The 14,617-nt window shown below is 34.0% G+C and overlaps 1 protein-coding gene across 1 annotated transcript in view; it reads right to left on the bottom strand.

Moving 5' to 3' along the window:
- The window catches only part of LOC128780483 (pre-B-cell leukemia transcription factor 3), a 110,941-nt gene that overhangs the window by 13,826 nt on the left and 82,498 nt on the right, over positions 1-14,617 (bottom strand). The window lies entirely within an intron of this gene.

Raw genomic sequence — 14,617 nt, 5'->3', positions numbered from 1 at the left:
AATACTTCTTAAAAGAGGGTGTTCTCCTGACACTGGTCCCTCAAGATGCTAATCGAGTTTTTTTTTTTTAAGGCAATGTCACATAAGGCTATTTAACGACTTTTTCTAGATTTACTTATTTTTAGAGAGGGCGAAGGGAGGAAGAAAAACATCTAAAAAAGAAACATCAATTGGTTGCCTCTCATGAGCGCCCCATCTGGAGACCAAACCCAACACCCAGGCATGTACCCTGAGCAGGAATCAAACTGGCGACCTTTTCCTTTGTGGGATGATGGCCAACCAGCTGAGCCACACCAGTCAGGGCAAAGTCATATAAGTTTAAAAAATGCTGCATATTGCATTATTCTTATGGGGAATGCCAAAGATACCAGCATTTTAGAGGCTGAGGAGTTCTGCCAAACTTTGTCTAGTACTTCTCAAATTCACTTTGACCATGAATAGTTTATTCTTTCCCCATTATCTTTCAGAACTATTTGTTCCATGAAACATAGTTTTTAGTTCATTCTCTACTGGTTTACAAGCCATGTTCCCCATTGTCACCTGCTACTTTTGAGGATATAGAGATTTCTTTGGAACTTAAAAGTTCTTATTAGGGGTTTTAAGAAGTGTGATTAGTACTAAGTAGAAGAAAATAATCACTTGGCAAAGTTAAATATTAGAGAACAGAAGCAATCATATGAAAGAGCCATCATAACAGCCAATGATGTTGAACATCTTTAAATGGGCTCTCCATACCACTTAGCAGTCATTTTTCCCTACTGAAACTTTCCTAATTTGCCCAGTGCACTAACATATATTTGATTACCACCAGACTTTCAAACTACCCAAATTCAATCACAGTATCAGTACTCTCAATGGCTACCTAGAGTTCTTTGATTCCTACTGTGCTAATTGTGATTGTCATTTAGTACCGTTCACTGATAATCCAGCTCTCCTCTCCTTCCAGGCACATGCTCAGATTTTACTACCTGGTCCTTCAGGTTGGCTATGTGACTATGGCCAAAGATTTGTAAGCAAGATTTATGATCATCTGTCACTTCTGAGCTGTAGCCTTTAATTGCTAGTAAGGCAAAATTCCAAAGTTGCTTCACTTCTGGGAGGACAACTCAAGGAGCCACTTCTTGAGAGAGAGTGGCTGCACTGTTAGCCTGGGTTCCTATGTGACTAAAATGAGCACAGTCACTGTAAAATAAGATATATATTTATATTGGTCTCTGACCCTGGGATCCTGGGCGGGTCCTGAATGGGTGCTGGTCACCAAAAAGACCAAGTCATATTAAGAACCTCAGAATTTTCAGAACCACTCCTCAACTTCTCCAAATAGGGGAAAGAGACTGGAAATAGACTTAATGATTGATCCTATGTGATAAGGCCTCATAAAAATCCCAAAAGTAGGGGCTCAGATTGCTCACAGGTTGGTGAACCTGTAGGGTAATATATCTGGCTTGCATACAGACAGAAGCTCCTGCACTGAGGAATCTCCCAGATCTCACCATATGTATTTCTTATCTAACCGTTTTCCTATATCCTTTTCATACCCTTTAGCAACTGTTTTATTGGGTTGGCCAAGATGTCCATATGTTTTTTTTTCCATAAAATAAAAGACACATTTTTCATTTTCACCAGTAACTTTATTGATTTGGATATTTTGAATATGTCAGCTACCTTCCACATGGTAGAACATGGATTGTTCTCAATTAGTATCTCGATTTGATCACTATCAACTGCAACTGGTCTACCCCGCCGAGTAGCATCATCGTCCAGCAAGAAATCTCCAGCACGAAACTTCGCAAACCACTCTTGATACATTCGATCAGTCCCAACACCTTCTCCATACACTGCACAAACCTCTTTTTGCATTTCAGTTGCATTTTTACCTTTCTTGAAATAATAAAGCATAATATGCTGAAAAAGTTGTGTATTTTCATCTTTTCAATATAAAAATGGCTGCACAAAAATTCACCAATTTTGCTAATTTTTAAAAAAATTCACGCAGATATGACAGCTGTCACAATACAATCTGACAAAACTCTTTTGAATGAAGTTAAAGACAACTAAGCATTTACTAGAGCCATCTTAAGGAAAAAACCAAATTAACTTTTTGGCCAACCCAATATTTGGTATGTGAACCTGAGAGGTCATCATGGGAACCTCTGACTTATAGTCAATTGGTCAGAAGCACCGAAGACAACCTGGACTTGCAATGGCATGGGGTTGGTGGTAGTGGGGGAAGTCGGGGAGACGCAAGTCTTGTGGGACTGAGCTCTTAATATGTGGGATCTGGTGCTAACTTCAGGTGGACAGTGTTAGAATTGAGTTATATTTTAGGACACTCTGCTGGTGTTACAGAGAATTGCTTGGTATGGAAAAAAACTAAACAAAACCCACATTTGGTGACCAGAAGTGTCAGCAGTGAAGCATTCTGTGTGAGCTATAAAACACGCACACAGGAAGGAGGACTGAGTGGTTTTTCCTAACACAGCCACACATGGATGTGGTATTAGAAATAAATCTTTGTTGTCTTAAAGCTATGAAGGTTTGGAAGTTGTTACAGTGATACAACCTAAACTTAGCCTTTCTCACAACTGGGGTTCCACAAGAGAATTAAGCTGATGGAAAATTATCTGAGTGACTTATTTTTTCAGTTCCCCAAGGATGGTACATAGCTGGTACCATCCTAGAACAGGAGGGACAACTGGCCAATCCTAGTTAAGAAGGGCTCACCAAGCTAATCACCAAGTTGATATAACACATATTTTCATTGTCCCTATGCTTAAATGAAGGAATATTACTAGAGAAAAAAGCATAAATTTGCAGACTGGTTTTGCTACAAGTGCGTGCCATGTAATTATAACTGAGTACTGAATTCTGCTTAGCAATTCCATTACAAATCTGTCGATTGCCTTTTACACTGACCACAACAACACATTCCATAGAGCCTGGGTAATGTGATATATATCCTGTGATCTTTGAAATTACAAAAATACAATGCAAATCTCAGCTCAGCCATTACTAGCTATGTGATATCTGGCAGATCACTTCATTTCTCTGAACTTGCATTTTCTCATCTAAAAAATGGAAGCATTAATGACTACCTGATAAGATTGTTCTAAGGAGATAAGAGTATGTATAGCACCAAAAATAAGATCAATGCTCATGTTAAGGACATACATCTCTTTCTCAAATTCCCACCCCCACTCATCTTGAGGTTTTACAACAGACATGTACTCATTACCTTCCCTGTGAAGAATATAATTGCAAAATAAGCAGATATGGTTCCTACCTTCATGGGCTATGGAGTCAAAAATAATTACAAATTGTGGTAAGTCCTATGAAGGAAGGAGTCCTAGAATAACAGAGAAGATCTCACAAGAATGGTTAAGAAAGACCCTCCAAAGAGATAATATTTAAGCTGAGACCTAAAAGATGATAAAACATCTAATTATTCTGTCTTATTTTACCACCTCTGTAATGTTGGCCTACCTCTTCCCTCCCACCGCTCCCCCCCACCCCAGCTATCATTTCTCTCTGTACTACTACTCTCCATCACTCTCCATGGGCTACTTGACCTCTGACTGTAAACATGCACACACGCCTTAGACTACTCAATGGGCAGAGGAAGTGGTCACACACCTCATTTGAATTACTATGATCTCTAGCTATTCATTTTCTATTTGCCACCATTAAAGACATTTAAAAGAATGGCCAAAGTCTTTCAAAAGTAGGGTCCCCAAAAGTGGAATATTCATCTACTTTCTAGAAATAACAGTTTTGTCTAAACTCCATTCATTGAGATGTAGTGGTTTTAAAAAACAGTAATATCACTTTCATATCCCCCCAAGCCCCTAGTTATTGTTCAGATACAGTTTTCCTGTAGCACAATGCTAACTTAAATGTATATGATATTCACATGTACAGGCCTATAATGAATGGGAAGTTTTGAAATTGTAGCTTTAAAGATACCATGAAAAAATGAGAAGTACAATGAGTATGACCACGCTTTTTATTAAATGCTTACTAAAATGTTCTTATAATGCTCACAACTTAATATTTATTTGACCATTGACTCTAATAATTTCCTTTTAAGTGGGAAAGTTTCTGTGGCAAACTAAGACCCACTCCAAAATGACTCTACCTTTTTTGAACTAATATACCTCTTATGCTAGTAACTAAGAATTGCTTATTAGTTTGTCAAAGAAAAGATTTTGGCAGATCATAAAACTCCTTAATTAGCTCACAAGGTATTTATATACATTTTTAGTTGAAACATCATTCTAAGTCACTAACAATAGTCTTTACTTTACTATAGTTTATTGCAAACATGTTACAGCTACATAATAAACATGTTTACATATAGCTAGTACTTTCACATGTAAAATTCTGTTCCATCATCAGCGCTATAAATAGGACTGCTTTTAATGAAATAACAATAAAGATAATATCACATTTAGATATTTTTTAAAAACATTTGAAATCTGAATGAAGAAAAATATCTTAAAGTATTTAATAATGGAGGTCAGATGTGAGAAAGTGTAATATAAATGTTAAAACTTTTGAAGAAATCATTAAAGGGGGAGAATGAGTAAAAAAGGAATTTTATCTAATGAAAAAATATCTCTGAAGAACTTTCTTTATAAACAACAACTGCCTATATTATTTCTTTCCTACATGTAGTTAAAACCCTCTTAAATTAAAATCCTACTCTGAGGAATCTCAGTACCCTTGCACTTTGTCACACATGCTTAATACCCTCAGGTTTTGAATGAAGGTGAAGTTGAGGCAGCTAGGTATATCTTCCTAATTTAAAACTCCAATCAACTTTCAAAAAGTCAAATTGTATACTCTTTTAAAAACCATGGAACTGCATGAAGGAATGAATATTACAATGAAGTTGGGCAAGCATACCAACCAAAGGCATTTCCAGATGGCAAAGAATTCATTGAAGCAAGAATTTCAGAAGTATATTCTAAGCAATACTCTGTCTTTGATAATTTAGAGGCAGCCATGATAGCCACTACTTGTACATGACAGTCATATGAAATAATAAACCTTGCTAGCTATAAACATTACCAAATTCTGACACTATTGATTTATTATGTCTAACAGTGACATCAAACCAAACAACTGACAGAAACAATGTTACAGCTTTAAGAGCAGTTTGTCAACGATTAATACTGCCAAACGGGGTTTAGTTTTATGCTGGGACTGCTTGTCTAGCAGTTGTCAATCCAAGCAAAAATTACTACTGCCACACGTCTGCTAACACAGGCCCGAGGCGCCGCTCCGTTAGCCCTCATTACCCCATCACTGCAAATACAGATGCAAGGCCAGTCCCTATTTAATATGCATGTTAATTATGCAAATTATTAATTGGGCTGGTGCTTGAGGACTTGTGTTTATGCCCAGATAGAGTCAATAACTGTATCACACAGCATTCTACGCCTGACCTGTGACAGAAATAAAGCTGTGCAGAAAGCAACATTTTTCTCACACTCACTCTTCTACTTCAGAACACTAGCTCTACAGAGTATTTCACATTGATTCAGAACGAGGTCCCACATGGGAGACACAGAAACCACAGAATATATCTTTTTATTAATATATTTATTTGTTAAGATTCCTTGCTTGACATTGTTCATAATTATTTATAACATTCATTAAATTACTTTGCCAAGTCCATTGTTTCTATAGCAAAAATGGTGAATGCACTAACTGTTAAAATATATTTTTATAGTTATTTTTTTCCAATAAGGCTATGGTTTTGGTCCTATTTATATTACATGTCCATAAAAATTGTATGACAAGATATTATGCTGTAAATTTTTTTATTTAAAAAAAATCATATAGCTTTAAACCTCCAAAGATAGAGAGCAAAGCTATAAGGTTTTTCCAATTAAAATTTACAGCAGACAATGTTGTAAATTTTATACAGTTGTAATGCTTGCTGCAATTGTACTGAAATGGGAACTATTGATCAGTATGATTTCCCAGGATACATGAAGGGGGAACAAGGTATTGCACAAACAGAAACAAAACTTTCATTTGTAAAGCTTTCTATTAGACTTTACTGCCCTCATTTGGTTCTAGATGCATCTATCTGAACAGGAAAAAAGTCACATTTTCCCCACAGAATTACAATAAAAGCAGAAACAAAAAAACAAAATACACACACAGTTAATCAAAAGTAACACTGTGCTTTAGTAAAAGCATAGTTTTTTTGACTATACTGTCAAAATGATATCAATAATTTTATGAGGATAATTATCATTGGAAGAAACTTTTTTAAAAGAAAAAATCTTTATTTTGAAAATGAAAGTAAATCAATTAAAATAACACTATCAAAGCATATACTAACAGGAAGTAGTATTAGAATTAGTTTCTATAAATATGTTAAAGTGCTTTAAAATTTTTGTAAATATGTTATTAGCAGAAAGAAACTGAAAAACCTTGTCTGCCAAAATGTGTTCGTGAAAATATCAAAGGCTCAATATGAAATCAGTGTATTCAAGTTGTGCCTTCATAGACTGATTCTAAACTAAAAATGAAACTAAAGTTCCGATTCCCATTCTGCCTGGTTTTGTTCCATGGTCTTGCTGGTCACATCTCAAACTTTTCTTGATCTTACAAATTATATAGATGGGATAGGTTTCAGTTAGTCAATCAAAAAAAGATAGAATTCATGTCCAGAGACCACCATTCAGATAAACCAGAAAGAGAAAATTAAACTAACTTAATTTGATTTGTTCACCCCGTGTCTGATACAGTCTAGATCACTGATAACAAAAATCTCTACTATTTACCAGGTACCAACTTTTTCACTGGCTCTTTTCATAAAATCCAGAGAAACAGATATTACTACATTTTATTAATGAGAACACAAAGTCTCAGAAAAGTTCAGTAAGTAGTCCAAAGTCATAATTGTAATAAATAGAAAAACTGGGGGTCTGGGACCCAAAGCAACATGACCCCAAAACACAAGCTTTGTAAACCCAAGCCACCTGTCAACTGCCCTAAATGACAATGATTGCAATGCTTATGAGGACAAATGAACATGACTACATACATGGAAAATGAAAAGAAAGCAATAACATTTTAACTCTTTCAAAAATTTGAGACAAATGTTATCAGTTGAAGCTATTTGAATACAATGCATCAAACATATTTATTCACTGAAAATTATACAGGCATATTTAGATCCCCAGGCCTGAAGAAATGTTAATTTCTACAATCAGTGGTTTTCTCAGTAACGAATTTGCAAATACAATTTAAAAGACTATTATTTGGGAAGCAAAGGGTGTTCAACAGCTGAAATTTTTAGTATTAAAAATAAACTCATCATACTAAGGACAGAGCTATCTCGATACAAAGCTTGGTGCTCTCCAGGGATTCTATCACAGTGCTGTGTATATAGGAGCCTATTAATGTTCTTGTTTAAGTAAATGCAGTTTGTCACATTAATGTCCATTCTATTAACCAGTATAAGCAGTACAGTATCAATTCTGTAAAATGTTGTCTAAAAACTTTTCATTTGAGTAAATTTTAATAGTTATATTTCAATAAATTTAAAGATGACTTTCCCTTACTTTTCCTACATAAAGCCACCCAGAAGTTTGAATTAGCAGGGGTTCTTTGTGGTATCCAGGGCTATATTTCATTGTATTCTTATTAAGTAAGTATAGTTTTCTAGCAGATGGCTGGCATTTTTCTAAAAATGACTACACTAAAAATGTGATTTTTTTACACTATATTGGACCTTTTCCTCTTGGTGACATTCAGCAAAAAAGAAAACAGTAAAATTATACTTAGAGAAACTATGTTTAAATCTATACACTATATTTATATTTTGAGATAAGCCAGTAAGACCCTAATTTGTCAACATTATTTATAAGTTAATTTCTGCACTTAAAGAAATTCTAAATTCAAGTCAGGAGTACAATTTAAATTCTGAGTGTGGAAAAAGATGGTGAAGCACATTACCAACAAGGCCAAGGTCAAGTGTGTGACATATAAGTCACATATCATAAGTCGCATACCATACACACACTGATTCTACAAGACAGTACTGCAAATTGAGAAAGAGGAGAATTTACTTAGACTCTGAAAGATAAGTGTATCTTTATAAAATGTAGATAAAAACCATTAAAAATGAAACAATCTATCTCCTTGCCTTATACTAAGTGCTAAGTAAATACTCAAGGCTTACTAGGTATTGCTAAACACGCTAATTAACAACAAAGAAGTTTTTTATTAGTATCTACAAATTCCTAGGTAGTGTGATCCAATCAATCACTATAAAATATTCTGTTTAGAAGCAGAGCAAAGTTTCAGAGGAGTAACTGGAAATGGAATACTCTCATAATAAGGTTTAAGAACTATGAATGTAGTGTTTCCTGGAAGAAAAAAAGAATCTTGTGTCACTTTCAATTCTAACATGTTTCCTAACAGTATAAAAACAATGTGATGCCCTGACCTGTGTGGCTCAGTTGGTTGAATGCCGTCCAGCAAAGCAAAAGGTCGCTAGTTCGATTCCTAGTCAGGCACATGCCTGAGTTGCAGGGCCCTGCCCTAGTTGCAGTGCATGCGAGAGACAACTGATCGATGTTTCTCTCCCTCTCTTTCCCCCTACCTTCCCCTCTCTCTAAAATGAATAAATAAAATCTTAGGGAAAAGAAAATAATGTGATAAACTGACCCAAAACAACACCCACCTTTAGTGCTTCCAGAGACTGCACATTAGCCAAGTTTATTCAAAGACTGAATCAACCACTCCTTGATGTGTAGCAACTGTAATCTTACTTACAGTGCTTATTCCAAATATAGTCAATTATTCTGAAAGTCAAACTGCCCATCTTTAGCACTGATCACTTATGACATAGGGAATGTAATAACCCAGATCATCTCTCACATTAACAACTTGAATTAAAACAGGTAGTAAGAAACAACATTCTATTATAAAAGAGGGGAAAACAAACAATGGATAGATCTAATAATGGGAAAAGATAACAAAGACCTAGGATTCTAGCATCTGGCACTAAATGAACTTTTTTGTAAACTGAATGGCGGTTTCCAAAACTGCTCCAAGCATCATTCCTTTGCCAAGGCAGTAAACAGCTTTTATCAGCAATAATGATGGCATAATCCCAGCTAAAAAGGAAAGTAACATATGGCAGCAGCCCTCCAAATACCATCCCGACAAAGTAGGGGGCATTTTTATTACAGCGTCCACTTGCAGAAAATCTGCCAGACATCTTCCCCTTTTCTCATCTCCTTTTATTTATTTGCTTTTAAACAGGTTATCATCTTCTCTAAACTGAATTATCACATTTGGTAATTTTAAACTAATTATTCCTTTTCCTTAAATCCACTCACAGACTTATACAAAGAGACTGCCACATCTAATGATGGCTAATAAAAATAAAGTGGAGCTGCCTATTAAAAATTTTTTTTAATCACTCAAGTTAATAACAAATGCTTTTAATTAAGGATATTGGTACCTAGCAAAATATCTTATGCACAGTGAGCACCCAGGAAATAATTGATTTTAGAATATAGTAAGAGTTCTCAAGAAAATCAGGTAAAAAATAATGCAGACACAAAATATTACTTGGTATAAAGCTGATAAACAATGAACTACAGTAAACTGCAAACAACATAATCTATAAATGATCTTAATCTTATTTCATATGTGTTAAAATGTCAGATGTCATAATATATAGCTCTGATCAAACCACAGTGAAAAAATTTTCAGGCCAACATACTGTTTATCAATAAAAGTGTAAAAGAGAATGCTTCTATAAAATATCTTCTAATCGCCTGTGGAGTGGACTAATGAATCATAAATCCTATCTTGGTTTTCTCTGATGGACTTCCTATTTTCATTGACAAGTCAATGGCTGTCTTTTTTACCTAGGCTCTTGATCCTTCTTAATACCTTGGAAATATATTCTGAGAATGATGAAGATGCTGTTTTGATTCAGATTTTTGTTATAGTAAACAGATTTGGAAAATTAGTTTACTAATTAACACAGCAATTACTGTATCTTACACATTTAACATCTTTTTATACACTTAGCCAAATGGAAAGTTTTGTTTAGTTCAGGCAAATTTATTAACTGATAGAAGAATCAATGAAAAAGTAAAAGAATGTTAATATTTGTGACATCTCTACCTATAAATGTTTTTTTCAGGCTGAAAAATGTATTGTATCTAATAGCACCACTCACTGACGTGCACTACAGTTTACCACAGTGTCTATATTTCTGTTGTCAGTTTTCCAGTATCTCCCTTCATTAAACCTATCAAGGTTTCCTTTTGATCATGCAACCAAGGCCAGAAGACAAATATCTTCCTGGAACAGAGCAGTCTGCCAAGTCTTTCACAAGACCAGCTTAACCTCCCTATTGATTTTTTCAACACAGCAGCCATTCATTGTTTGTGACATTTGGCTGTCGGCTCTTTAACACCCTTCAACCAAATCAATTTCATATTTTTGTCAATGCTCTGCAAGAAGATGAGTAAAAATAGGAAGAGACTTAGCATGATTTAAAATGTTGATTTTCTCAAACAGTTTTAGCTTTAGTTTTTATAAGGTCTCTAAACTTAATTCATGTCCTTATTTATACTTCAAAAAACAAAAAACAAGAAAAGCACTATAAATTGAAATTTCTCAGTACAGTACTGAATTCATTCTTAATGAATATTTTAAAATTTCTAATTTTCTCAATGTAAATGAATTCTTATACAATCACACAGTACTTGGCCTAAATACCAGTAACATGTTTTCTGTGGTTTGGATATTTTAAAGATATGTAAGAAACACTATAAGAGCTAATATTATACAGCAGCATTGTTACTGTTTTCAAAAGGCAAACCATGTCAAAAAAAATACAATTCATCATTTTGCTCAGCCTTAAGTCTGAACTTCCAAAGTACCTCGATATTAAATGCCAGACTACTTTCAGGCTGCCAATTCAAAAACTTCTGTTGACATCAGTTAGAATAACATGTGAAAATCAAAGACATATATGTTCCAAATTGTGCCGAATCTCCCATCATTCAGAAAATTCATCAGATTCTCATGGACATAGATTGAGTAAGAACTACACTCAAAAAAAGTAGGCATTTTCATCTCCTTTTTGTTATTAAAATGTTAAGCTACAATTTTATATTAACTAATATGAGGTTGCCTGCTTCTAGTGTTAATTATCAAAAGAAATCTTGAAATCACAGTTAGTGATTTATCTAAATATATATTTAAGGAGAGGAAAATGAGTTAATGACTTGAAAAATCAAGTAAATAGTTCCTCTGGAACTATTATACATTATCACAAAATATATATAATATGTAATTCTTCAAAACATACTATAACCTAATATACCTGTAGTTTACTGGCATATTAATAGATGTTCCAAAAATATCCAGTTATACTGCAGAGCAAGTAAAAATAAAATTACAAAGGCATTTTTTAAGTGTAAGCATTTATCTAACATATCTACACCATTAAAAACACAAATTAATAATATGACGGTTCAAACGGGGCCTATGGAGCCTTTTGGAAATACAATGCATAAACATACTTTTGGCGCTGCCAACATGTAACTAACAATATTTCATCAAATCTAAGACATTGTGAATTTATGTGCTACTTTAAAGAAAAAACTTTTTGCTGATTATACCATGACATTACATCAATTGTTAGAGGCATCCTAACTTCTGAAATGTTAAAATGTGGGCAGGAAATAAACTTTTTAGAATCAATGAAACATGGTAATAATGAACTAGAATAACATCTACTATTAGTTCTTTATGTGTGCCATTTTTAAATTGCCTGTTAAATAGTGACAAAGCATTTCAAGTCACTTATGAACATTAACATGACCTTTTGCCTAACACACTCCCACGTTATCCACTGATCCTTATGGATATGCTGATGTATAAAGTACAGCATAATGAATAATGCACACACGAGGAAGCCATATCATATCTGCCATACCTGCGAATACATCATTCTGAAATATTCATCTAAACAACCAATAATCTATGGCACATTCTTTATAGCAACGCTTATGAAAGGAACATTTTGGAATTAGGACTTACATTTGAATGAGGGTCTGCCACTCATTAATTATGTGATGCCGGGCAAGCTTCTCAACATCTCTGAGCCCCAGTTAATAAGAAACAAATAAAATCTGCCCTTCGGACCTACTATGAGAGTCAAATGAGATAAGGTATGTCAAAATTCTTAATAGAGAACCTGGCAAATTGTGAATATTCAATAAATGTTTTTTTTCCTTTCTTCTTACTACCAATCTATTGCAAAACCTGCATTAAAACCATACAAAAGCTAATGAATAGTTGATTATAGATCAATCTGATATAAATATTTAAGATGTAGCTAATGGATCCTAGGAAATCATCATACATTATCACAGAATGCATATGGCAGCCAGACATGATTAGATCCACAAGAATGTAAAGTTCTGTAACAGCAGGAATTTGTCTGTTTTCTTCACTGTTACATCTCTAGCATCTAGAATAATGCCTAGCACATATCAGGCATTCAGTAAACATTTTTTGAATGATGAGAATTTCAAAGAACTTTTAATTTCCAATCCCACACTAAATTTTAACTTGGTAGCAACTCAATGAAGACAATGCAGTAAAAGACTGTTTTCTTCTACCTCTTCCATCCTAAAAATTACTGACTGTAACAATGTTAGTCCTTATACTAATAATTCAACAGCAACCCTCTAATTCAACAAGAATTTATTGAGCATCTTCCATCAGAATAAACACAGTGCTAGGTACTAAGGAAAATAAACCTAAGTAGTGTAAGATACAACTGCTGTTTTCATAAGTAGACAAAATAATGACGTGCATGAAAGTAGATGTGATCAAGTTTCAAAATAAACCATATACACGATAATTTCCCCAAGAAACTAATTAAAACAATCTAGAACATAATAAAAAAAATGGACGACTGCTAGAATCAAGAGATGATATAATGAGGTGGTTTTAGGTGAATAACGTGCTAATCCAGAGATACTGGTGGTTGTTCAGTAGACAATGAGGGATATTCTACACACTCTACCCTATGTGGAGTCGACAGGTTCCAAACTAGAGATCATTAGCTCTCTAAAGCAGAGGTGGAAATATTTCACTCAAGGTCAGTTATGCAGGATAAAAGAGCAACAATGAACTGGACATGAACAATCAACCTGTTAGGTCTCGCAATGACTCTCAGTCGGCCTACTCTAGCACCTGTTCAAGTGAACATATTTTTACAGATGCTGCTCTGTGCCAGGCCCTGTGCGAAGCATCTGGGTGTACAAAGATAATAAGAAATACACCTATCACAAAAAGCTATTAGAGGAGAGAGCACTTAATTTAGATTGCAGTGATCTATTTGTGCCTCTGCAATTACAATCATTCTACAGGTTAAATTCATGGGTTGAAAGATGAGACAAGATAGTCTACTAGAGAATATCGAGTCCCTACACCATGCTTTGCTCATTTGAACAAATGGTAAGAAAAGTAACTATAAAATGAATATATAATCTTTATTGAAAAGCTGAAAAATATATAAGAATACAAAGAAGAAGACCTAGAGAACCCTATTTCCACCACTGAGAGATAACCATTATATGAAGTAAATATTTGGTCTTTATTTTCTCAGTAATTTTTGCCTTATATGAAAGAAGTTTAGGAAAAATCTAAGAACATTTTATGCTATTTTATAAATTGCTTTATAAATTTAATACATTGGGCAGTTTCCATAATTAGGCATTCTTCTAATCTTCTAAAACATGATTTAAGAAAATGATGTGGAATTCCACTACATGACTACAGTATAATTTATCCACATCACCTATTTTCCCATATTTTAATTATTTATAATTTTGCTCTATTAGTAATAATGCTGCAAACTAGATGACTGAAAAAATAGTAGGTATAGGGAAGTTTTTCCTCATAGATGATTCCAAATAATAAATGAAAAGAAATAACAGAATTAAAATATCTCCATTTTGCAATCCTAAATAAACTAACAGATATAGGCATTGAGCATCATAACTGCCAATATCCCCCCAAAAGAAAGAAAAGTAGATATTATGCGCCACCTGATAAGAGAACATAACACAATCTATGAAGCAATCCTGCAGAGAAAATATTTAAGCCAAAATATGATTAAGCCTATAGATCCAACTGTCAACTTGCAGGAAATACAAAGAACGAAGGAACATGTTATACTATACTATGGGGATGTAATCAGCAAAATTCAGATTGGGAAATTACAGGACTAACAATCCTGTTTCTTTCAACAAAAAAGTACAGGAGGAAAAAAGAAACAGAAAACAATTTTTAAATTAATAAAACACGTGTAAAAGATACTTCAACCAATTGCAATGGGTAGACTTTATATGCATTCTGATTGAAACAAATTATTTGAATATATGATGACACTAAGGAATTGTTGTTAATAGTTGGTGTAACAACAGTATGGTGATACATTTTTTAAAAGATTTATTTATTTATTTATTTTTAGAGAGAAGGGAAGGGAGGGAGAAAGAGAAGAAGAGAAACATCAATGTGTGGTTGCCTCTCTTGTGTTCCTTACTGG

The sequence above is a fragment of the Desmodus rotundus genome, chromosome 1 (assembly GCF_022682495.2).
Source record: "Desmodus rotundus isolate HL8 chromosome 1, HLdesRot8A.1, whole genome shotgun sequence".
Taxonomy (NCBI): Eukaryota; Metazoa; Chordata; class Mammalia; order Chiroptera; family Phyllostomidae; genus Desmodus; species Desmodus rotundus.
Note: the sequence above shows the minus strand (reverse complement) of the source record. Positions and strands in the feature narration are given on the sequence as shown.